At 38.3% G+C, this 25,073-nt stretch overlaps 1 protein-coding gene across 2 annotated transcripts in view; it reads left to right on the plus strand.

The window, feature by feature from the left end:
- The window catches only part of DLC1 (DLC1 Rho GTPase activating protein), a 377,124-nt gene that overhangs the window by 263,497 nt on the left and 88,554 nt on the right, over positions 1-25,073 (plus strand). The window lies entirely within an intron of this gene.

The raw sequence follows: 25,073 nt of genomic DNA on the forward strand, positions 1-25,073 counted from the left end.
AGAAAGAGTGTGTGGGTGTGTGGTGTGTGTGTGTGGCGAGGTCCTATATTCAAATCTCCATTGCCTTTTTAACTTTATACCTCAGTTCCTAAATCTCTACTCCAAAGTCATGACTCATGACTGATCTGAAACTCTGGCCATTTCAAAAGGAAACAGAAGTTTGAAGAACATCAGATAAGAGCAATTTAAAGTTAGAAGGTGATTATTGCACATCTGGGCAATTGTTAATCCCAAAACCCTAACACCAAAGACAGTAAAACAATTGTATTAGCCTTTAAAACTGAAATTGTAAATCTGCAAAATTTTGGTAAAATGCAATACTCTTTCATTGGAATAAAAGGGATTGCTAAGTACCAAAAATCGTGATTAACTTCACAACATGCTTTAGAAACGTGACCAAAATAGGGACAAGGAGCCTGATAACAGACATCTGTAACTGTCTCTACATTCAGTCCTCTTCTAAAAACTCACAGGTGACGAAATATGAATAAGTTTCATAAAATTCATTTTAATGCCCCTAGTTTGAGGTTCAATGTCTTGAATTCTGTATGCAAATGTATACATAACCTCATAAAAATCTAACTTTGTTTTAAACATTTCAGTGTTTTAGAAAAACAACTAAAAAAAGTCTCTAAAGATATCATAGAAATGAGGCCTTGCTTACTGAGAAGTCTTTCTCAGCGACCTGTGATTTTTCATTTATGTGGGTATAAACGAGGGAAATTTTGAATAAAAATACTGTGGTGACTTTTTTGAAGTACCAGTTATTTTGGAAACAAAAAGCACATGAACTGAGAATTCAGCTTCTCAGAAGTCATGACATACAGTGTGGTCTTCACACATTTTTCACTGAATACACACTATTTATGTGTCTCTAATGAAGGGTTTCTCAGACTTTCCACTGTGGACACTTGGGCCAGATCCTTCTTTGTCATGGGGCTTTCCTGTGCATTGCAGGATGGTTGACACTATCCCTGGCCTCAACCAACTGGATGTCAGCAGTGTTTTCCCAGTTATGACAGCCAAAAACATCTCTAGACATGGCGGGCGGGGGGCAAATTGCCCCAATTGAAAACCACTACCATCATTTACAAGCAATACTGTACTAATAATATGTTACGTAAAGCAAACACGAAAAAGGTCAATTTTAATATTGAGTTTATTTTACTTATTAGTAAAACCTCCCAAATTATGCTTGCTCTAAAATGTTATCACTAATAATTTTAGGGAAATAAAAGTGACAGAATTATATTTCAAAGTGCTTTTTAAATTTTGTTTTAACAAGATATTGCACCCTAATTCAAACTTCTTTATTTTAATAGTTGATTTCAAAGGCCATCAGGGTAGAAAAAGATATGAAACTCCAAACGGACAAAATGCAACTTTTTTACTAGATCATGATACAAATTGTTCCATCTACTCCAACAGTTATCCAAAGGATTTTGCTAAAATTTTAATAATAAACACCTCTGCTTTGATGCCTTGAAAACAAATTGCATTTTTGTATTTTTGATATGTATGTTTGAAATCACTACAACTTTTTATTTAGAAAAAAATTATAGCTGGTTAGAAAACTATATTCAGATTTTTTTTTAATGTTGCTTATAGGAGTTTTAATAGGTGTTGCATACACATTTTCAGTAATAAATTCACATGACAATGCACACACACATTTCCAAAATACTTTCAGAATGCTTTGTACATAGCATAAGCTCTTTGTTTTATAAAGCAGTCACTTCCTCACTCTTTGTTTAAATGTCATTTTTATCTGGGAAAAAATAAATTACTATAGGCCACTTTAAAATGTATGCTCAGGCCCTGACCAGTGGCTCAATGAATAGAGTGTCGGCCCAGTGTATGGACATCCTGGGTTTGATTACCAGTCAAGGCACACAAGGAAAGCGGCCATCTGTTTCTCTCCCCTTTTTCCTCCCCCTTCTCTCCCTCTTCCCCTCTCGCAGCCAGTGGCTTGATTGGTTTGAGCATCGGCTCTCGGTGCTGAAGATAGCTCAGTTCATTCGAGCATCAGCCCTAGATGGGGGTTGCCTGGTGGATCCTGGTTGGGGAGGATGTGGTAGTCTGTCTTACTATATCCCCTCCTCTCACCTAAAAAAAAAAGTATGCTCAGTTAACATAATATTGACAGCAACATATCATCACAGAAATGATAGCAAATTTGAAATACTTGCTTTTTGTTAGATAATATTAGTAACTCATCTTCAGGTTCAAGTTCTGTGCTATGAGATAACCAGTGAATCTCTATATGGTACATGGTTTTTGTAGTCACTCCTTACCTCATTTTAAATATTGTAAAAATTTACTACATTTTACTAGTTTTTAAATCAAAATATTAGAATATCAGTGTCATCCTACAGCATTTTGTACCCTTTGGCTTTAACTACTTTGTTAAATAGCTCATCTATTAATTTTGAAATGTCTCTGTAAACTAAGCCTAAAATTCTTTCGGTGGTTAACTTAGTAGTTTTTCTGAAAAATATTATTTTTATTTAAAAAGTCATTTATTATTGAGAATATCACCTCATCGGTTTTTCTTTCCTTTAATGGCTCATAATAAAAGTAAGAAGGTAATTGTTCATACTCTATCATTGAAACAAAATTTAGCAAATACTACAAGCTAAAGCCTATTGGAAACATCTGTACTTTCATTTAACTATAGATGCCAAATCCCTTACACTACGTAGTTTATTATAAAACTTATTTCTTCGACTTCAAAACAATGTTTCTTGTGCATTTTCTATCTTGTGCATTCTCTAATTTTCTATTAGTGCTTACTATCAAAGGACTGTATTCTAGCTTGACACTGTTTTCAAGGATTCTTTTATCATGGCAATAAAAACAGTGTTTTCTCAATGTGTCTTTGGGTCATTGACTATTAGTAAAATCTTTTAAGTGGCCTTCTAAACATTTACCATTAAACATTAAATTGAGGCCTGACCTGTGGTGGCGCAGTGGGATAAAGCATAGATTTGGGACACTTGAGGTTGCCGGTTCGAAACCCCAGGCTTATCTGGTCAAGGCACATATGGGAGTTGATGCTTCCTGCTCCTCCCCCTTCTCTCTCTTTCTCCTTCTTTCCCTCTCTCTCCTCTCTGAAAATTGAATAAAGTCTTTAAAAAAAAAACATTAAATTGAGTATTACATAATATCAATATTTTATGAAATAGAAGAAATCAAGAGACTATGTTGATTTTGTCCTGTCCTTATATCTTAAAGCATAATTTTCCCCAGTTGATCAAAATTCACTTGAAAAATAGTGAATGTCTATCAATATTTTGGTAGTCCTTTTGATAATTTCATAGCAGAGGGAGATGAAGGCAGACGTTTTGCCAAATCTGATTCAAATGTCAACACATCAAGAGTTTATATTAAGAGTAGAATAAATATCAACTTTTTCTTGCTCTTCACTTTGTATTGACATATTACCGTTATTTTCAGTCAGTTTTCTTTCAAATGAGATAATATACCTTGCAGATCTCTTAAGCTTATTTATGTTCATCCATAGGCCAATCGAACTATGTTATGTAGATGTTGAAAGCAGATGAATAATTGTGACTCTGCCAACCCGTGCAAACCATGAAATTCATAATCTTTTCCCAGTAGACTTTGTAACACATGACATGTGGAATGAAGTTAGTTAGCCATGTCAGTCTACATATTGAATATTAACAAAGTCTAACTTTATTCTCCTTTAATCAAAAAATAAATAAAATATAAATAGAAGTTAATCGTATTTTTCCATGGACTCCAAAGGCTCATCTTGTATAATTGCTGGAGTGCCAACCCTCACTTTTAGGGCTTCTGCCTTGGAGAAAGTACTAGCTCCTCTTAGAGGTTCAAATGATGTATATAAGACTGCATTGCAGGCTGAAATGAACTGTTTTCCAAAAGAAAATTAAAACTTGCAGTGCATTTTTTTTTTTAGTGTGACCACCCAATAATGCCATCTGGTCTATAAGAGTTTCATTTTAACATGTGATCACAAAATGCTGCATTGCAAGACTGGCCAGATGCAGGCAGTATGATCAAGAAGGTGCTAAGAACCAAGCCAATTAGTGTCATAATTATAGTTATGGTGCAAAATACAAGACAGGTGCTTATAACCACTAACCGATTGAAAAGCATTCTCTTTGCTTAGTCATATGCAAAGGCAACGAAGGAATTTGACCACAAGCAGTTTCATAAATTTTTATAAACAGTTCCCTGGCTGAGCTAATAAATGAATGGAATGGTTCAGAATTTCCAGCCGTAGTGTGGCAAGTAATTGGTGAATTCTGCAAAATATCTAGTGACCATTTAAAAGATGTTATGTTTTCAGATCATTAAAGTGAGGCATTTCATTTGCAGTGATTTATGTCATTTGTAAAGTATCCTACTCATAATGAAATGAAATAGCCGTGGACTTAGCTTAATAAAATATTTTATTGCTTTTAAGAACCTGTGAGTATATACAGTGTGGGACAAAAGTAAGTTTACAGTTGTAGGTATGCAAAACACAATTTATTCTTGTATTATTATTTATTAAATATTGTATGATCATTACCAGAGGGAAAGGGGGATAGGGGAAGCAGAAGAAGGTAAAGGGGAGGTAAATGGTGGTGGAAGGAAACTTGACTTTGGATGATGAGCACCCAGTACAATATACAGATGATGTATTATAAAATTGCACACCTGAAACCTATATAATTTTATTAACCAATGTTACTCCAATAAATTCAATAAAAATAAATAAGTAATTGTATTGTTTTCTATACAAACTATAAGCCTACTTTTACCCTACCCTGTATGTGACCATATATTAATATATGCATATATGTATGTATGTATGTATAAGAATTGAAAGTACCCTGGAACTGTCTACATCTGCTATAATTTATTTCTAAGTGGAAAGTTTGTTTGTTTTTTAATCTGGAATTTGAGCTTTACCTTTATCAATACTTATCAACAGAATACTAAAGCCTTCTTTAAAGTCTAAGGGAAATAGTGTATTTAACCTTAACCTTTGCCAAGGGTTCCTATTACCTGACCTTCAAATAACTGAAAGTAAGTGAACTTTGTAGAGCTTTGAGCTTTGACTCCTGTCAGAGATAAGCACTGCCACAGGTTCTCTGTTTTCCGGTCTTCCAGCGGACACAGACCCGATATTTTCGCACACCCAGCAGACTTTTTTTAGTCCCTGTGTCCATTTGCCTTAAATCCATGGAGTGCACTGAACCAAATGAAGACTTCAGAAATAGCTCTGGTTTGACAGTAATATTTTCCTTAACAGGTATCTTTTCCCCCTGAGCATTTTTACCCTCTCCAAGTCTGAAGACTGTCTTCAAAGACGCTCCCATGATGAGCATGCTATAGTGATTCTGTTGACCCAAAACACATCAAAGACCCAAGATGTTACTAATGCTTATGAGTATATACAAGGCTTGTAATGGTGTCTCCCTTCAGGGTAATAGCAGAGGTAGGGAAATGAGTCAGCACAAACCATTAACAAGTCTGCCAGTGACGAGAGAAGATTTAAAATTAACACAGCTACTGAGCTATTTTCTTATCATATTATTTTCCATCTGTTTTGTTTTGTTTCCCAAAAGGTTTATTTTGTATAAGGCATGAGTCCTATCACAAAGCTATTTTAAAAGGAATTTCCTCTCCTGCCCATAACTCTGGGGAACACTTGCCTTAAAAAGTAGAAGACTGTTGTTTACAACTAAGTGTAGAAGGAGGGGAAAGATATTCTTAGAGTAAAAATGTCAAGAAAAGAGGATGGGACGTGAGTGTACCCCAACCGCCACATTTGCTCAACTCCTTCCTTTTTATAGAACATTTAGTCTTGGCCCTGGCCAGCTGGCCCAGCAGTAGCACATCAGCTCAGTGTGTGGAAGTCCTGGATTCCATATCCAGTCAGGGCATACAGGAGAAGTGACTATCTGCTCCCCCCACCCCATCTCTTTCTCTCTTCCACTCCTGCAGACACGGCTCTAATGATTAGAGCAAAGTTGGTTCCAGGTGCTGAGGATGGCTCCATAGCTTCACCTCAGGCACTAAAATAGCTCAGTTGCTGAGCAACAGAACAGTGGCCCAGAAGGGCAGATCATCGCCTGGTAGGGGCTTGCCCGGTGGATCCTGGTCGGGACACGTAAGGTAATCTGTCTCTGCCTCCCCACCTCTCACTAAATAAGTGAATAAATAAATATTAAAATTAAAAAAAATTTTCAGTCTTCATTTCACTTTTGGGAATTGTCTAAAGATAGAAATACTCATCCCAACAAAATTTCACAAATAAGAGAAGGAATCTGGACCCTATTATCACCTTTCATTTCCCTTCCCTGCTTACAATTTTCTAGTTAAATTCCATATCCACTGTCTTGGCTGAAGAGAACCTAGGTATTGTTTGGGGAAAAAATTATCCAAATAAAAATATAAAAAGAAGTAAGCATGGGAATTATTGGTTTATAATCCTAAGTTCCCTCTCACATTTTACAATCTAAAATGGAAAACATAGAAACTAGTAATTGAACAGTATGTAAGTTAACACAACCTAAGTACTACGACCTAGGTTTAGGGAAGGGAAAGAGAGGTAGAGTGTGTTCAGAAGAGGCATAGGAGTGGATCTCACTTTCTTACTATTTATTTTTCATGAAAGACTCAAACTAAAATCTCAAGCTTTCCTTGAACAAAAGAAGAAATGTAATGTGTTATAAGGAGGAAGCTTCAATTTTGATAAAAATAAAGTCGTGGTATTGGAAGTGAAATGAATATTGAATGAATAAGTGAGTGAATGGATGAATGAATGAGTGAATGAATGAATGAATTCATAAATAAGGAGGGGAAAATGAAGAAGCACATAGAGTAGGAAGGGGGACTGGCGGGTTAGGCTATACTGAGGTTAGAAAAAGTTGGTTTACAGTGTGAGTATGCAAAACACAGAGTGAATAAAGCTATTGTAATAATCATAACCTGAATGTCTTTTTCCATACGAGCAACTGTTAAGTCTGCTTTTGCCCACTCCATATGTAGGAATAAAGTAAATATGGTAATTAAGAAAGTTCGGCAAATAAAGACCAAGGACAGTTGTCCTAGTGTCCAGGAATAAATATTTTAAATACAGCATTTGAGATGTCTTTTAAGGAAACTATCAGTATCATAAAAGTATATACAAGAATGTCTAGAATATATTTCAGGGGTTTCAGAGACCAAAAATCTCAGTGACATAAATTATTTTTTCTTAATTACTAAACCACAGTAGTATTCAAATAATTATAATAGTGACAGATTTTATTGTACTATATTAGAAATTAGAAGTGCTTCTCTTTGCACATATTCTCAGCAATATTTTAGGGACCTCACAAATGTTTAATATTGTTTTCCTAAATTTACTTTCTAAATAAAGGAAGTTGGGCCCTGGCCCGTTGGCTCAGCGGTAGAGCGTCAGCCTGGCGTGTGGGGGACCCGGGTTCGATTCCCGGCCAGGGCACATAGGAGAATCGCCCATTTGCTTCTCCACCCCGGCCCCCCTCTCCTTTCTCTCTGTCTCTCTCTTCCCCTCCCGCAGCCAAGGCTCCATTGGAGCAAAGATGGCTCGGGCGCTGGGGATGGCTCCTTGGCCTCTGCCCCAGGCGCTAGAGTGGCTCTGGTCGCAACAGAGCGACGCCCTGGAGGGGCAGAGCGTCGCCTCCTGGTGGGCAGAGCGTCGCCCCTGGTGGGCATGCCGGGTGGATCCCGGTCAGGCGTATGTGGGAGTCTGTCTGACTGTCTCTTCCCGTTTCCAGCTTCAGAAAAATACTAAATAAATAAATAAAGGAACTTTTTGATTGATTACTATCACAAAGCATAAAAATGTTTATAAAGCATTTGTTCTTATTCATTATTTTATTTTATTTTTTATTTGGGTTTTGTACTCAGGTGGTCTTTTACAATGTAAACTGTAGTGAGTAGTTTGGTTTAATGTGAAAAGTCCTGACCATAAGAGCTTGACATATTTTACAATTTTTTTCATCTCAAAGTTGTTCCAAAAGAGAGTAGCTGCTTTGAACATTCTGAAATTCATTCTGAATGATTCTTACAACCTTGAATGCAATCCCAAACAAATCAGAAACAAATTGTTGGCTTGATTTTTATTTTTTACTTTTTTTTCCCCCTCAAGTGTCAGTTTGTTTTTATTATTTGAATGTAAGAAGGGGGAGAAATCCAAAAATAAAAACCCTACTTGTTCCATAATAACTGTGCACATGAAACTCAATGTGTTCAGTCATCTGGATCAACGCCCTCTCTCTTTTGTGCTATGTAATTAGAGTTGAGGCTATAAATGGAGAAACAAAGCCAAACCTTGGTTCCATATATGCATTATATTAAAATTGAAACCCATTCTTAAAGACAGTATTTATATGTTCCACTGAGGAGAGAAAACATTAGTATTTAAATCTACTTTCATGAAGAAGATGGGCTCCGAAGCCACACGACCTGGATATCAATCCCAGTTCTTCACTCTCTAGCTAGGTGACTTTCAGCACCATTCAGCCTCTCCATGTCCTTACCTGTAAAATAAAGGTAATAGGAGTACCCACAGGATTGTTAGGAGGATAGAATGAGTTAATACATCTAAATCTCTTTAATTATTGCTTGGTATGTTATAAACAATAAATACAGGCTCTTAGAGTCATTGTTGTTTTCCCTAAAAATTTAATTGTCATAATTTTAATAAACAAAAATAATGGTGGCCCTGGCCGGTTGGCTCAGCGGTAGAGCGTCGGCCTGGCGTGCGGGGGACCCGGGTTCAATTCCCAGCCAGGGCACATAGGAGAAGTGCCCATTTGCTTCTCCACCCCCACCCCCTCCTTCCTCTCTGTCTCTACTTTCCCCTCCCGCAGCCAAGGCTCCATTGGAGCAAAGATGGCCCGGGTGCTGGGGATGGCTCCTTGGCCTCTGCCCCAGGCGCTAGAGAGGCTCTGGTCGCGGCAGAGTGACGCCCCGGAGGGGCAGAGCATCGCCCCCTGGTGGGCAGAGCGCCGCCCCTGGTGGGCGTGCCGGGTGGATCCCGGTCCGGCGCATGCGGGAGTCTGTCTGACTGTCTCTCCCCATTTCCAGCTTCAGAAAAATACAAAATAATAATAATAATAATAATGGTGATACTTGTAATATTTAGTGAAATTGAGCATGATAGCATGCTATGAAAAGTAGTGCAGCAGAGTGAAGAGGGAATGAGTTAGAGACGGAAGACCTAGTTTCAAACTCAGGCTCTGGAACCTACCAGCTCTGTGGTTTCACTCATTTCCCTAACTACTATGTTATTGTGCAAAAATACATAGAAACGATATCCTTCCCTCCCCGTCTGTGTGGAAGACAAATGTAAAAATAATTTAAATATAAAATAAGAATAATTTAATATAAAACAAGAACTGTTTAATAAAAGTGGGTACCACACACAGTGAGGACGCAGACAAGGCAGTAGTGAGAAGTCTGGTCCTGAGGAGAGGGCAGGAAAGCTTCCCAAAGGAACTGAGGTTTCAGTGGTGTTCTCAGAAATGCTAGCCCGTGCATTTGGTGGCATAAAAAAAAAAGGCATGTTTGAAGAACAATGACTAGAGATGAGTGTATCTGTGAAATTTCATTATAAGCTGCAAATCGCTATTAGTTGTAAATGTTAGTTGAACTTCATGATCTAAAAGTCATGCCAAGGAATTGGAACTTTATCTGAGTTGTTGCTATGTTGGGAGAGCTAACATCTAAAACCAGTGTCACATCAGTACCGATTCAAGGCAAATGGCAGAGCAGTGGAAGTGAGAATTACTGGTGTTAACTTGGAGGGTGAACAATTTTGGCTTAGTTCCGTAGTCCGTGCTGTTTTTAAAATAAACTATTACTTTCAGATCATATCCCAATTATGAGTTTGGAAGACTAACCTTAGCTTCAAAGCTTCTTCAACATTTTCTTTTATCTTTTTCTTCAGTGTTACTCTAGTCGCAGTCTTCTCTCCCTGTCCACAGGTAACCAGTCTCATGAATTGCTATTTCTTCTTTCTGTCCACCTGTGTATCAATGTAGAACGCGTAGTGTTGTTATGTGTTTTAATTTACATTAAATGTTACATTTTTCAGAGCTGAATTTATTAAAGAACTGTTTCTCTTTCTTACATTATTTCTTCCACTTGGCTTACATTATCTTTTACTTTTTTTAAATTTTAATTTACTGTGTTTACATAGATTCTAGTGTCCCCTCAAATGCATCTCCCCCCGTGTTCCCTACAACATCTCCCTATCCCCCCTCCCCACAACGGCCTCCCCTTTCCTCCAGGATTAGCTTTTCTGCTCTCTATAATGCTGTGTTGTGTGTATATAATTTCACCAATCTCTTTCCCTTCTCTGATCCCTTCCTATCATCCCCTTCCTCTCTGTCCACTTTCCATCTGGTCCCTTTGATCCCGTCTCTGCCTCTATTCCGTTCCTCAGTTCATATTATTCATTGGATTCCTCAGATGGGTGAGGTCATATGATATTTTTCTTTCTCTGCCTGGCTTATTTCACTTACATATAGTTTCCAGGTCCACCCATGTTGTCGCAAAAGGTAAGATTTCCTTCTTTTTCATGGCCCCATAGTATTCCATTGTATATATGTACCACTGCTTTTTAATTCACTCGTCCACTGATGGGCCCTTGGGCTGTTTCTATATCTTGGCTATTGTAAACAATGCTGCAATAAACATGGGGTTGCATTTCTCCTTTTATCTTTTATTTTTTACTTTTTAAATGTGTTTTGTGTGTGTGTGTGTTTTTTATTTTATTTTTCTGAAGTTGGAAATGGGGAGGCAGTCAGACAGACTCCCGCATGTGCCTGACTAGGATCCACCTGGCATGCCCACCAGGGGGCGATGCTCTGCCCATCTGGGCCATTGCTCTGTTGCAACCAGAGCCATTCTAGCACCTGAGGCAGAGGCCATGGAGCCCTCCCTAGTGCCTGGGCCAACCTTGCTCCAATGGAGCCTCAGCTGCGGGAGGGGAAGAGAGAGAGAGGAAGGAGAGGGGGAGGGGTGGAGAAGCAGATGGGCGCTTCTTCTGTGTGCCCTGGCTGGGAATCGAACCTGGGACTTCTGCATGCCAGGCCGACGCTCTACCACTGAGCTAAACGGCCAGGGCCTGCTTATCTGCTTTTAATGATGCTTGACCTCCCAGAGAAAGGGAATAATGATGTAGTAAAATCACAGTGTTTCTGCCACATCGTCATTAGGCACCCGCTTGGACCCCTTCAGGGAAGGGCATGATATTTCGTACAGTAGTATCATCTCTAAGGAGCTGTCTTAGAAAATAATCCCCTGCTTTGGTCTGAAATCTGTGTCCAGGTGGCCCTCTACTTGGAGTTCACACAAGCAAAAACACGTTTAATTCTTCTCAGATGTCCTTTGGTCACACAGAGAAATTACTAGGTTTTTCTGAATCTTCTTTCCTGCAAATTAAGTATCTTCATTTCCATTAAGTATTCTTCAGGGAACATGGATCTTAAGAACAACAAGCTGCATTCACCGCCTTTTCAGCTTGATCGTTCGCCATTGACAAGAGCTACTTATTTATATATGAAGGCCCAAAAATGCTATTGTAGCTGCTGCTACTTGTAAGAACATGTTTGATGAGATGACTTGTCTGTGTTTGATCTTGCGAAAGAAATTATTGCCATCTACAATTACTGACAAAATATATTCGTCAGCCTCGATGGGTATCCTGACCTAGGGTGCCCATGAAACTCCAGAACTACGTAGCACATTGGCGCTGTGTGGGATTAGAACCCAAAGACTTCCGGCTTCCAGCGATTTTGTCCCACATGATACAATATTACAATATTAGCTTTGGCCAAATAAATAAGAAAACTATATCAAAAGGCAGAACCACACTCAGTATTTTTCTTAGTGTATATATAGCTTTTTTTTTTTTTAAGAGAGGCTTATTTTTCTAAGTTAACTTTCTTATTCATAACAAAACAGGATTCATTCAAAATCACAAAGCTCCTTCAAGTTGACTATGAAAGGGATAAAATGAGTTGTTTTTTGTAATTCCATGGACAGAGCCAGCACTGCCGGCCCCTGCCCGTGACCGCCCTCCAGACAGGGTGGGTTGACTCAGACTCAGAATAGCATTTGCAAACATTTTTGGAACTTATCCAGTTCCAGGGTACACAGCTCACCAGGACCTCCTTTTACTCCAGGACTGTCTGATGCCATCAGGAAAAACATTCTTTACAAAAATGCAAGGTTTTATTTTCACGTAACGTTCCAAGGAGATCAGTAACGAGGTGCCGTGCGGGAGAGGTGATTCATGGCTACCCTCTGCGCTCCCGAGGAAGACTCCAAGGCTCGTGTGAATCACTCCGCACAGCAACTGACACAAGGGCCTTGGACGATGTGCTGATTGCAAACACAGTCCTCTGACTTTCCTGAGGATGGGGAAGGATGTCCCCCACCCACGCACAGGGACCTTGGCTCTCTGGAAAAATATGGCATTTGGTTGGAATTTTGAACTCAGATATGTTTTCTTAGTAGGAAACTAAGTGCGCGTTTCTGTGTGGGTAGATAATGCAGATTTTTGTGAGTTGAGTTTGCTCTTACCTTGAAACGACGTGTTTGTTGGTCACTCTGTCATCCACTCTCTAGTGAATGACCATATTCCGTCTAGTGCACATTTAAGCCTGCACAAGAAATGCTGATAAGAAGCATAGTTATCCAGCACGCTTATGGCCCTTTCGGGGGACGCAGCTATTCCCTTTCTAAAAGACCAAAATAAAGGCTCATTTCCTTCGATGACTTATTTAAAATGAATTGTTGGTTGAAATCCAATGAGTGCTGGCAGATGTCCACCTCCCAGGGAAGCACCATGGTAATTACAACTTGTTGGCATTCTTTTCAGTAAATTCAGAAGGGATACCAAGAATTAAGCACTCAAAGAGGTTGAATCATCATCTCACCCTTGAATGTACTCACTTCCTTCAGTTCTGGCCAAAGCTTTTTGGAAGATACTCTCGTGCACTTCCGTTGCTGGTGTAAGCAGTAGGAAAACAGAAGGCAACCCCAGAGCAGGGTTGCTACAGCAGAAGCAGAGAGAAACCCTCTGGCCCACTGGTTAGGAGCAGTGGGATGGAGTAGGGAACTTCAGCCATAATTATCATGCTGTTTCTTTCTCTTTCATCCAGATATAGCACTAAACTATCAGTTGATAATGTGGATTCGGTTATCTGTTAACTTTGAAAATAGCATTTAAAAAAGAACCCAAAAACCTTTTTATTTATTTACCATCCACATAGCCCTAGATGGACTTCTGTCTCCTTATTCAAAAGAGATCATTTCTAACATTCCAATTTGATGTAAGGAATTGTCCCTGCTGGTCTTCAGAGAACTCACCTAGTGAGGGAGAGAAGCTGACCTGCTGAAATGTAAAATTCACACTATGTGACAATAATGTAAGCAGTCACAAGGAAACTCGTATCCAATAACCGAATGAATGATGATCCACTGATACCCGGAGCTGGAGGCGTCTTTCCACTGGAAGACTGGAAGGCGGAGAGAAGGCTTCCGGTTGGGTTGGAGCGAAACGGTGAGGAGGAGGGTGTTGTTGAGCAAAGGTAGGAAGCAGGAAAGAATGAAGCCCATAAGGAGAGGAAGTTTTATCAGGAAGCTAACTGCATTAGTTTGCTCGGGCTGCCATAACAAAATTCTACAGACTAAGTGGCTTGGACAACAGAAATTTATTTTCTTTTGGTTCTGGAGGCTGCAGTCCGAGATCGAAGTGCTCACAGGGTTGATTTCTTCTGAGGTCTCTCTCTTTGGCTTATAGCCGCCTCCTCACAGCTTTGTCCTCACATGATCTTACCTCTGTGTACCTGTGTCCCCGGTGTCTTTTCCTTTTTTTCTTAGAACAGCAGTCACACTGGATGAGGGCCCTACCTAAGGACCCCATTTTAGCTCAATCAACTCTTTAAAGACCTAATTCCAAATACAGTTACATTCTGAGCTACTAGAGGTTGAGACTTCAACCTATGAATTAGACGAGTCACAATTCAGCCCGTAGCACTAATGCAACTTACACTTCAGAGACCTTGACTCAGATGGGCCCCATGAGTGCCCGGGGCTGCAGTGTTCATGGAGGAGAAGCAGGTTGGGCCAGAGAACACTCCTATGTAAGTGTACCTAGTAGATTGCCAAGAGACATACCAAGAGAGAAAGACCCCAATCTTCAAACCCCCAGCAATTCCCGTGATGTCTTCTTTTATTCTAAATCATTATTCACGTTCATACCTAACTTTGCATTCGTAGTGTCGTTCTCTTTTTCCTAAAGAGGACATGCTCCAAAATTAATCACATTCAGTTTCTCAAAACATGGATCCACCCTTTGAAGCATAAAACACACAGCAGATTTCAGACTTACCGTGAGATAAAGAATGTGAGATCACTCATTAAAAATCGTTATATCGAATACCTGTTGAAATGATGATATATTGGACATATTGGGTTAAATAAACTATAGTCTTAAAATGAACTTTGTCTTTTAATTTTTTTTTTATTATGGCTACTAGAAAATTAAAAATCCCCAAAGTGGCTACATCCTATTTCTACTGGACAATCACCGCTTCAGAGTCTCCAAATACACATACCCCGTGCCAGCTGCTTCTCTCCTGCCCGGAGGAAGCCCGGGACTATAGGAAGCAAAGGCCAAGAGTCTCATCTTCTTTGATCTCTGGGCCAGTTGCCTTCTTGATTTGAATTGGAATTCATTTGTATTTCATTATAGCTACCTTTAGTGGTTAAGGCCCACACAATATCACTAGAGATTTTTTTTTTTAATTAAATAGGTTTTTTTCTCCCTTGGCTGGATTTTTAATCATGCTGGTGCTAAGAGAAGAATATTTAGACTCTGGAACAAATGATTTTTACAAACAAGCAAAATGAACCTTTGTATAACAACCTTAAGAGAAAGAGGCGATCGTTGCCTCTGTTGCTGAATGTCTCTTACACAGAAGCTTTCCACAGGGAGAGATGAAATGCTTACTATTATCTTATCATAGGGAAATAGTTATGCTATTGACGTGACTTTCACTTTAAATCAAATGTACATTATTTTTTTAAGTAATTGTTTGAGAAGAGTCTCGGTCCAGAGGAATAGTTTCTCTTTTTAATATTTTATGATATATATTTCATAAAAATATATAAAAAAAAATAAAATAGACACTCTTGTACTCCCTCTCCCCCTTAAGAAATTGTTTCCAGTACCTTAAAAAGTCCTACCTCCCAGAGGAACTATTAGTCTAAATTGCATGCTTATTATGACTTTCCTTTGTTAGAATTTTCTACTAAAAGAGCAACTTTAAATGCTTGTTTAGCCATTAAAACTGCCTCTGTTGCAAAATCTGCTTAAAATAATTATTCTGGATTCTTTATAGCAACCTAAACTTCCAAAACAACTACTTTATTTTCATTAAGGAGAAAGAGAAGGAAGGAAAGAGGGCAAGATAAGAAAATATTATTGCCAGACTGGTGGTGGCACAGTGGATAGAGCATCACCCTGGGATGTTGAGGTCCCAGGTTTGAAACTGCGAGGTCGCCAGCTTGAGTATGAACTCACTGACATGAACTTATGGTTGCTGGTTTGAGCCATAAGATTGCTGGTTTGAAACTCAAGGTCACTGGATTGAAACCCAAGGTCACTAGCTTGAGCCCGAGGTCACTGGCTTGAACAAGGGATCACTGGCTAAGCTGGAACCCCCCCCCCCCCGTCAAGGCACATATGAGAAGCAATCAATGAACAACTAAAGTGATGCAACTATGAGTGTTGATGCTTCTCATCTCTCTCCCTTCTTGTCTCTCTCTAATATTATATATATATTTAACTTGTATGGTTGTATAAGAAAGTGTCACCATACAGAGAAACACAACTAACTATTAGGCTGGAGCTGAGTGTGGAGGGCCCAAGGAAACACCAGTGAGTCGCCACTGGAAATTGCATCAAAAAGTCTGGCATATAATAAACATCCCACAACTATTAGTGGCTCTCCTGAAAGGGTAACAAGGCTGAACGCCTGAAGTATTCCCAGATGATGATTAATTTTCTGATTCCTAGTCTCTTAATAGTACAGGTCCAGATTCTCTCTAGCTTCAATTTGTTTCCCAAATTGTGTCTACATTTTTATGTAATGTAAAATTTAATATCCGTGTATTTTTTGGCTAACTCACTTTCTCTGTCTCCCCTCTATATCATCTACACAGTTTTCTATCATCCTCCTGTCCATCTTGAAATGCAATACTCAAAGAATCCTAGAGTGTGTTTTTTCTTCAACAGTTCACTTCAACAAATATTAATGACCTCCTACTCTTTGCCAGATAATATTAAACTCTGAAGACAGGAAGATGAATAGGACATGATCCTTGCCCCAAAGGACCTTATATTCTAGTGAGATAAACAGAGAGGTTAAAGAAACCTTTTCATTCAGTAAATATTTATATTTATAGAGCACCTATTATATGCCAAATAGTCTTAGGCTCTGGGGACACATTAATGATAAAAACAGACAAAATTTCTGCTGTCATAGAGCTTACATTTTACTGGTGAGAGGCAAACAAATAAGAAAAATAGTAAGTAAACTATATATATATTGTGCATATATTATTCTATTGGAAGGCAATAAGTGTTATGGGGAGAAGAGTAAAGCAGAGGAGAGTGACAGTATAGAGGTGGTGAGGGGAAGGGGAATGTGAGTGACTTTTGAAATAAGGTTGTCAGAGAAAGAACCTTGGAAAAGGTGACATTTAAATGAAGACATGAAGAGTATGGCAGCAGCCATGTGGCTCTCTGGGGGAGGAGCTTTCTAAGCAGAGATAACAGTAAGCACCAAGACCTTGAAATAAGAACAAGTCTCAGGTCTCTTTTATCCCCGAGGCCAATATGATAAAGATAGTGGAAGGAAAGGTTGAGAGGTGACAAAAAGGAGCACCTCATAGTACACTGGAAGGACCTTGGTTTTTAGACTAAGACAGAAAGCCAGTTGAGGTTATCAGTAGAGTGATGTTCGTTGACTTAAGATTTAATAGGATCGCTCTGCCCGCTACACTGATAACAGAGTCAAGAAGGACAAGAGGGGAAGCCAAGAAAGTACAATAGGAAGCTATTGGAGTAGTCCTGGCCAGAGATAGTACTACTGGCTCAGACGAGGTGATGGCAGTGGAGTTGGTGAGAAGGGTTCAGCTGTGGAAAGAGCTGAAGTTTGAACCAACAAGGTATACTAATGGATAGGATAGAGGGCATGTAAGAAAGGAAGGGGGCAAGGACGAGTAGAACATTTGAAAATTACAGTTGTTGGGCATCAAGGTGAGTAAGACGAAGGGAGGAGCAGTTTCTGAGATGGAAATCAAAGGTAACTTCTATTTGAATTTTGAAAGCCACGTAAAACTTTTTCAGTCAAGTTATGTTGAAAGACAGTTTAAAAAGCAGGCTTACCTTATTGCACATTTGGAAAATAGCAAAACATTTATTTAGTTTTTATCTTTGATAGTCATTAAAGAAAAATTTTCAAATTTAGTGTACCTTGCTACTGTACACTTAAGTGAAGTGTATGAAGTTAAGCAAAGTATATATTTTCCTTTAGATGTGACAGTTTAAACCAGTGGTTCTCAAACTTTTTGAAGTCGGGCACATTTAAAATCCTACAAATAATTGTAGGCACACTATATACAAATTTCTGAGAAATATTGTTTAATAATTAAGTCAAATATTAAAGAAAAAATATATAAAGTCAAAGTGTGCTTTTATGGTAAACAAAATAAATATGACAAAATTAAATTTATTTTCTGACATTAAGAAACATTTTTATGTTACATTTTTTGAGTTATGCTTTTTAGAATTCATAAAAAAGAGGGGTTAAAAAATAAAAAATGACAAAAAGGTTATCTTTTTATATATATAGATACATTCTTACTAAGATTTAGTAAATTCAGCAGGTCCTGGCGCTAATGTGTTCAGTTTTTTCATTCTTGTGTTAATGAGAAACATGAGCCTGATGTGTCCTAGCGATTTCTTCAATGTTTGGGCATATATTTGAAAAGCAAACTCTCATTTCCTCGTCAATACATTGAAGAATTCCTCTCTTTTTACTCTTAATTGTGTTGAGCGCAGAAAACCCCCACCATACATATCATCTTAACTTTACACCAAACAAAGGATAGAAGAAACTTGCCTCCAGTCTTTCTGGGGAACATGGGGGTTAAACAATCCAGCACCACAGCTTAACAGCCTTTTGCAACCTAATCAGGCAAGTGAGGTGGGGGGCTGGGCAGACTGTCAGCTTACAGCCAATTCCCCACACCTCTGTCCCCCAAAAATCTAAACTCCAAAAACCCTGTTGGTTTATTGGTCCCCAACAGGCACATATTTCTCTGGAATACCATAGGGCGCACCTGGAAATCTTCTAGAGCACACCAGTGCACCCTGGCGCTCACTTTGCGAACCACTTGTGTTTAAACCTTTGTATCTAAAAAATAATTTATCATTGATGAATTCCATAGGGAGCAATTCTGCAGAAGAGAAAGGGGACACATAAAAGTTACTGGTCTCGAAGACTATCAAAGTCTTCTTTTGAGTCTTTCTGCCCATAGAAAGTAAGTGGACATCCTTTTCAACAGGTAAATTTTTAGGAATAAAGCAAGATGGATGGGTGGATAAATGAATGGATGGGTGAACAAGAAAAGATTTATATAAATACTTTTAACATCATTTGAACAATGAGTGAAAGTGCTCGGTTTACATGATTTTCTACTAAAAATTTTTTCAGGTCTATTCCTTATCTTTAATTCATAATTCTTCTCTTATCTGGTGTAAAGCTTTTTAAAATTGGAGAGTCCTGCTGTATGAAAGTCTGATCTTTCATGCAGAATTAGAAACTAAAAAAAAAAAACCCACACAGTTGAGAAGCATATACTGAAAGGAAGAAAAGGACTTTGTGTTGGGAGCCCTGTCTCTGCGAATTTGTCAGTCTCCTGCCTCCCCTGCTCCAGTGGATTCTGACGTTCATAAATAAATCATAAGGTCCTGACATGATTGTGTCAGTAAAATGCATGCCGGCTTGTGCCTAAAGCAAATGTCATTTTAGCAGGGGCCCTTTATCTAAATTATTTAGTAGCTCAGGACGTGGGTCTGAGCATTTCTTCTGCGGAGCATCAGGAACACAACAGCACAAGCAAAGCAAGCTCTTCTTCAGGGTTTTGCTCTGGCATGGAACCAGGAGTACCTTATTTGTTTATATGATAAAGATTTTTTCTGAAGTTTTACTAAGAATCGTATAAAAAAATACAGTGCAACATATCTGAAGGTCACACTTAGGTTTGATTTTTAGCAATGCCAGGCTGTCAAAGGCTACAGAGCTGGAGGACTGAACATACTCTGACATATATTTCATATCAAGTATGTATGTATAAGCCAATGTGCTCTGTGACAAGCAAAAGCGGGCTATCCGTCTAGTGAACGAGGTAAATCCATAAACAACTAGGTAACACTTCATAAGTAATGGAGTAAATGTCATAGCAGAGGTCCACGCAAAGCACCATGGAAGTGCAGAGCTACCGACAATGAGTTTGACTACTACATCCAATAGGTCAGTTTCAGGATAGAGATATCCAATAGTAGGAACCCTGAGACATGCATTAAGGAAGGAAAAGAATATCTGCAAACACAATCTGCATTTGCTGAGTACCTGGATTACTAATAATCTATATGACTTCACCAGAAACTCAAGATTTACATTTAAGGCTGCCACTGATACCCAGTAATCCACAGCAAAGCCACTGTCACAAAGCCAGAGGATGTGCACGTTTTAAGGGAACTCAAAGCAAACAGCACAGCGGGCATGCATGCTAAGCAACTTTACCTTTTTAAAGAATAATACGTTCAGAAAAGTGCATATATAAATGTACATGTGAGTAAATTTTAGTAAATTTTAAGAACTTGAACACACCTATTTAACTAGAACCCATAACAAGAAACAGAACGTCGCCAGCTTTGCCAAAGAACCCCATGCCTCCTTCCAATCACTACCATGATCCAACCTCAAAGTTCCTGATTTCCTTTTTTTTTTTTTATTCAGTGATAGAAGGGGAGGCAGAGACAGACTCCCACATACACCCCAACCGGGATCCACCCAGCAAGCCCACTAAAGGGCAATGCTCTGCCCATCTGGGGTATTGCCCAATTGCACAGCAACTGAGTTCTTAGCACCTGAGGCAGAGGCCATGGAGCCATCCTCAGTGCCCGGGGCCAATGTGCTCCAGTTGAGCCTTGGCTGCAGGAGGTGGAAAGAGAAAGAGAGAAACAAGAAGGAGAGGAGTGGAGAAGAAGATGGGTGCTTCTCCTGTGTGCCCTGACTGGGAATTGAACCCAGGACATCCACATGTGGGATTGACCTTCTACCACAGAGCCAACCAACCAGGGCCAAGATTCCTGATTTCTGACAGTAGAGATTCTTTCTGCTTTCACATTAATAATGTCACACAGTATGCACTATTTGTGTCTGGCTTTCCTTATTCAGAATTATGCTCATGAGAGTCATCCATTATATTGCAGTGCATAGTTGTGGAGTGTTCGTTCTCGTTGCTCTATAGCATTCTGTTGTATTGATACACATAGTCCAATTTACTTTTCCATCCCACTATTGATGTACATCTAGATGGTTTTCCATTTGGCACTATTACAGATAATGCTGCTGTGACCATGTCAATGCTTGTGCTTTGGTGAACAACTGGATACATTTCTAGTTTGTATATATTTAGTAGAATTGCTGTATCACAGTTGATAGATACCATCAAATCGTTTTCCAAACTGTGTGCATTTACACTCTCACCAGCAGTTTAAGAGCCATTTCATTACACTGGTATTTCCCATCTCTTTCATTTTAGCCATTTTGGTGGATGTGGATTGTCTGTCTTTTTCATACAATTCTTAGGCATTCATTTATATATTCTGGATACAAAATCATTCTTTGTCTATATGGTGAGAAATCTTCTCCCACTCTCCTGATGGTGATGAACTTTTGATGAACAGAAGTTCTTAATTTTAGTATAATTCACTTATTTTTCTTTTATCATTAGTGGTTTTTTAGGTTATGTATGAAGCTTTTGCTTACTTTGAGGTCAGAAAGAAGTCAACATTTTCTCTCTTAAGTTGTATTGTGCATTTTCACATTGAGAGCTGCAATTCGTGGAATTGATTTTTTTTTAACCTGATATATAAGTTTAAGGTAGAGATAAGTTATTTTTCTTATATGGATACCCAAGTGGCTTAGAACCAATTTATTCAAATAGGCAACTATTTTAATTCAGTTGAGATGTATTATATCCACTTAAATAAGTAAGAACTAAATATGTCCTATCATCTTCAATATTTTCTAACATCTTATGTTAAATGTCAGGGCCATTTGTGTGTGGGTGTGTGTGTGGGTGTGACTAACTCAAATTTCCAGTAAATAGAGGGAGGAAATGAGAGAAGGAATAAGTTAATGCTACTACTATAAATCTATTCTGCAGATATTAAATTGGAGTCATTTCACTTTGATTCTGCATTTTTCATTCTGTCCAGAAATAGCTCTGATTTTTTGCATGATTCCCAGTCCAAGAACCAAAATTTTTCTTGGTTATACTAATAATTTGAATGGTATCTGAAATATGAAATCGCGAAATGGATAGGAATGTTGGCAATTTTGTCCTAGACTATCACAATTTCATTGGCAACCCTTGCTGTCACTCTGCATTACTCCCTTCCAAGTCCATTTGAAAGAGTGATTGCTTAGTAATGTACATATCAGTAAGCCTGGAAACCTCGGGTGTGTTACCGCATCTCTTTTGAAGGAATGTGAGGGAAGAATCATTGGAGATCATTGCATTTATAAATTTCTATAAACAATACACTCAGTTTGCTGAGACCTGCCATATTTCAGTAACTTAAATATACTTTTTAGTTCTTTATAGTTCCCATAATTTTAACAATGAATTTTTTTTATTTTTCAAATTAAATAGGTGACTTGAATGGCATATCATCCAATGTCCAACTTTTCTTATTTAAAAAAAAATGTGCATTTTCAGAGAATGACAGAAAAGGTGGGAAATTTATTACAAAGTTTCATGTAAGCCAAGTAAGCAACAAAATTTGTCCCTAAAATGGAATTTAGCTTCAAATACCTCATAATTAGTAGATTCATTGATATATATATATATATATTTTTTTTTTTTTTTAAAGTGAGAGACAGTGAGGCTGACTGACAGACTCCCATATGCACCCTGACAGGGATCCACCCGGCAAACCCCCTATGGGGCAATGCTCTGCCCATCTGGGGTCACAGCTTTGTTTCTTGGCAACAGAGCTATTTTTTTCATGCCTGAGGCAAGGCCATGGAACCATCCTCAGGGCCTGGGGCCATCTTGCTCAAACCTTTCAAGCCATGGCTGTAGAGGGGAAGAGAGAGAGACAGAGAGAGAAAGAGAGAGCCAGAGAGAGAGAAAGGGGAAAGGTAGAGAAGCAGGTAGGTGCTTCTTCTTTGTGCCCTGACTGGGAATCAAACCCTGGACTTCCACATGCTGGACTGTCGCTCTACCTCTGAGCCAGCCAGCCATGGCAATGGCTAAAATATTAATCATAAAAATATTTTGTTCCACTATGACATGTGAGTATTAGAAAAGTAAAAAATGTTAAATTATGGAAAGGTTAGGAAATTTAAACACTTAGTAGCTATAATGATAAACTATTAGTAATATTTTAGGTATGATTTACCAGTGTTTTAAAACTTAAATTTAATGTTTAGAGATACAGTCTGAGACATGTATAGATGAAATAATGTGATGTCTGAAGTTTGCTTCACAACAAATCATTCAAGTTTGGAAGGAGTCAGTGAGATATGGACAAAACAGTATTGAAAATGAATTGATCATTGTTGAAGTTAAGTATCAATAATTAGGAATCAATTATATTATTTTTCTCTAGTTTTGTATGTTTGAAATTTTCCACAATTAATATTTTCAAAAATATTTTATTTCAGATACTCATTAAAATGCTGACACAGTAACTCTTCCCTGGGGGAGAATTGTTTCCTCACCCTCCCCAACACCTGAGGCTGCCCACACTCCTTAGCTTCAGGCCCCCTCCTCCATCTTCAAAACCACCAATAGCTATCCAGTTCTCCTCCTATTACACCACTCCAACTTCCTTGTCTATCTCCCTTTTCCATTTGTAAGAATTCTTGTGATTACATTGAGTCCACCCTGATGACCAGGGTAATCTCCCTATTTGGAGGTCAGCTGATTAGCAAACAATTCTATCTACTCATCTAATTCTTGATTGCCATGAAACATAACACATTTATAAGTCCCTGGTATTAAGACATGGACATAGAGGGTGGGATATTAAGGTGTTACTCTGTCTATCATAACTATCTTTTTTATAAGGAAAAAAGTTATTTATAGGCAATGATTATTCCTCTTTTATCAATTTTAAATTTCTTGTTTCATTTTTCTCTCCTAGAGAAAATGAAGAACAATGAAAAATATATTAAAATTTTGCTTGAGAAGCCATAAAACAAATCTAGATCCTGACCTGATTATAATATTTTTATTTTAATGAAATAAAATATGAAAGCAGAAAAACAAGGCAGGAAGCTAGAAATATAATTTAACAAAATAAGATTCTATAAAATTGGATTTTTTAAGATTCAGGTCTAAAAAGCATATAAATATATTTTTTATTTATAATAAAAAGCAATTGTATGACTCCATGCCTCTCACATGTTGTGAAAAACAAAGTTATGGAAATGGAGAAAAAAAAGTCATGGATGAGGACAGAGGAGGGAAGGTGTGACTTTAAAGGAAGAGCATCCGAGATCCCTTGTGGTGACAGAACAATTCTGTATCATGACTGTGGTGATGGTACGCCAATCTATACAAACATGTGATAAAGGATCATAGACTTACCACAAAGATGTAAAAATAAAAAGGAAGGCGTGCAAAATTTTTGAAATCTGACTAAAGTCTGCAGTCTGGTTCATCGAAGGATGCCATATAGTTTCCTGGTTTTAATAATGTTCATTGGAAAAAGTTGAATGATGGGTATAACTATTTTAGCAACTTCTTGTGAGTCTCTTATTATTTCAAAAATATGTTGAATTTTTTAAAATGTGTGTTTAAAACACAAGAGGGGCATGGGAGTGTGAGCAGACGGTTAAAAGCTGAAGATGAGCACTTAAACATCTGTCTGCCATTTTTAGGGTAGGAAAAGTGGACTTTATGGTTTCACATTGGGAAAAGACACAGACCAATTAAATTAATACAAGTTTCCAAAAATGCACTCTAATTTTCAAGCTTTTCCAACTCTCTAGTCTCATATGTCCTTTAAATTCAATAAACTAGTTTAAGTCTTAATCCAGCAGCTAGAAAAGTAGACACAACAAAGAAAGACAGAGAAATGTTATCTGGTTTCTTTAGAAGCACCCAAAATGAAGTAATCAGATCAGTTTGATAAAGTCGGCTACACGGAGAGGTTTCGTTCCCATCCAGGTGAGCTCTGAGAAGCAGAGTGTGTCCATTAAGATGCTTTTCTTCACCAGTTTGCAAGAAGCCAAACCTCTGACAGAGAACCACAAAAATAGGGCTCAAATGTTTGTTCACGTCAAGACATCCAAGACAATTCCAGGCAGCTTCTTTCAAAATTACGTTGATCTTTAAAATGTGTGTATATACTCAGAGTTCAAGACATTTCAAAGCAATCATTATGTCTGTGCTGGGAAGAAATGCTGTATCAATCTCCATTAAACATACAGAGAAAAGAAAACGTGTTATATAGACTAGTGACATCTTTGTTACTGAGGGCCGTCTGAAATCAGAGAAGCAGCAATATCAATTTGAGAAAGTTGGAGAAGCAACATAAAATAATCCAGGGTTTGTTCAATTAAAGGTTGCAGTCTCTGGAAGATTCTAGAAGCTGGTCGCTGCGTGTTTTTTTGATACAGGTTTTAGGTCAGTTAAGGTAATGAGGGAAAAAAAGCATCTGTATTCTGATATTTGAA

This window comes from Saccopteryx leptura, chromosome 4 (assembly GCF_036850995.1).
Source record: "Saccopteryx leptura isolate mSacLep1 chromosome 4, mSacLep1_pri_phased_curated, whole genome shotgun sequence".
In the NCBI taxonomy this organism is placed as follows: domain Eukaryota; kingdom Metazoa; phylum Chordata; class Mammalia; order Chiroptera; family Emballonuridae; genus Saccopteryx; species Saccopteryx leptura.